General features: G+C 33.8%; 1 pseudogene; it reads left to right on the top strand.

Annotated features, from left to right (window-relative positions):
* Positions 1-432: 432 nt before the first annotated feature.
* LOC149026970 (putative calcium-binding protein CML44 pseudogene) lies at positions 433-888 on the top strand (annotated as a pseudogene).
* Positions 889-1,762: the final 874 nt, after the last annotated feature.

Genomic DNA, 1,762 nt, shown 5'->3' with positions numbered 1-1,762 from the left:
AAGCTAATAATATTTTATTTTCATTATAATTTTATTTATTCAATCATGATTAGTGAGTTTTATTTGATTAACTTAGTTAATTGCATTTATTGCAAACTAAAAAAACCAAAAGCAGCCAAACTCATCTGTTTGCATCATTTGAAAGTTGAAATAAAGACCTTCACGAAGGCAAGAATCGTTCTTAATTTCCTTTCTACCTTAGAAAAATTGAAAAAATCAAATTTCTTAATATGAATTAGTGGCGATAAAATCCCTGATCATCCACGGCACCAAAAAGTCAAACCTCGTTAATGTATGATACTCGCCACATTAAATGTGGAACGCCATATTCAAACTTATATATAAGATTTCTCTGCAAATGCTGGAGCAGCAAGCCAGATGAGAAGAATCCTTCTGGTTTTGCACACTAGTAAAATTAAGAAATAAAAAAACATGTCTCCACTGGGTTTCTCTGATTTGAAGAAGGTCTTCTCAAAGATTGATCTCAACAACGATGGAGCAGTGAGCGTAGATGAGCTAACACAGCTCTTAGAAAAGGTTGATGTCTATATCACTTCAGAAGAGCTTGAAGGAATCATGGGGAAAACGAACCTCGACTTACAGGAATTTATCTCCTTCTATGAGTCCATTACGGTTCAGTTGGAAGGAGAAGAAAGAAACAATAGCGAGGAGAAATATTTGCTTGAGGCCTTCAATGTGTTTGATTTGAACCATGATGGGTTTATCAGCTGTGAAGAACTTCGAATTGTGCTTCTGAGATTGGGGTTGTTGGGCGAGTCTAGTGATGTAGACTACAACAACATGATTTGCAGGTTTGATCTGAACTCTGATGGGAAGCTTGATTTTGAGGAGTTTAAGCATATGATGTTCCTAAATTCGAGTCATTAAGATCCAAAATTGCCTGTGAATTCCTCCAAGCTTGTAAGAGAATTGACTCAAGGGATGATGGTTGATTTGATCATCTTTGTTTCTATTGTCACCGTCATAGGGCTCCGTCAAGGAAAGTTGTTTTAATCTTTCTAACAACTTTCCTTTGACGGATAATTAACGGATGGCAACACTAGAACACAGATTGTAAATATGATTGAAAGAATGTATAATTTGTAGATATTTAATTTGTGCACTCCAGCGGTCCAGCCCCACCCTCTCTTTTTTACTTCAATAATGGATCTTTCAGTTGCAGAAACATTATTTTCTTTCTTTACTTTTGCTATGAAGGACAAAAATGTGCATAATTAATAAGATCAACACCTTATAGTATAATCTCAAGGGTTGTTCAGTTGGTAAGATCAATGCCTCATAATTATGAAGTCAAGACTCAAGAGTTCAGATTCTTTTGGGCTAGAAGTGAAGCCCTGCGTATTTGTGAAAAGTTACCCCTGAAGACGTTTTCTAAATTCGTGTAAACTAAGCCAAGATAAAGAGTTCGACTCATAGTGGACCTTGATTGAGTAAGACCACTTGTTTTATGTATGAAAATTTCAAAATTAAGCATCATCTTTTATTCTACAATGGTGTTTAAAAAAAATTATATCATATGGTTTGATTTTAAAGTAAGGATGAGACATAATTTTATTACTGAGATATAAAGTAACAGGAATACATGTTGATTGTGTTTTATGTAAGGCATGTTCCAAAAATTATCGTAGTTTGTTGGAATTGTGAGAAAAGCTTCATCTTTCAAAAGGTGTGTTTTTCATTTGTTTCATTATATTTATTTATTTATTTTTTATGGTTACCTTTTGTATCTTCAATTTAAGTT

Source organism: Hakea prostrata, chromosome 1 (genome assembly GCF_041222555.1).
Source record: "Hakea prostrata isolate BN-2017 chromosome 1, UWA_Hpros_2, whole genome shotgun sequence".
NCBI classification, from domain to species: domain Eukaryota; kingdom Viridiplantae; phylum Streptophyta; class Magnoliopsida; order Proteales; family Proteaceae; genus Hakea; species Hakea prostrata.
This window is presented reverse-complemented; position numbering and strand designations above follow the sequence as displayed.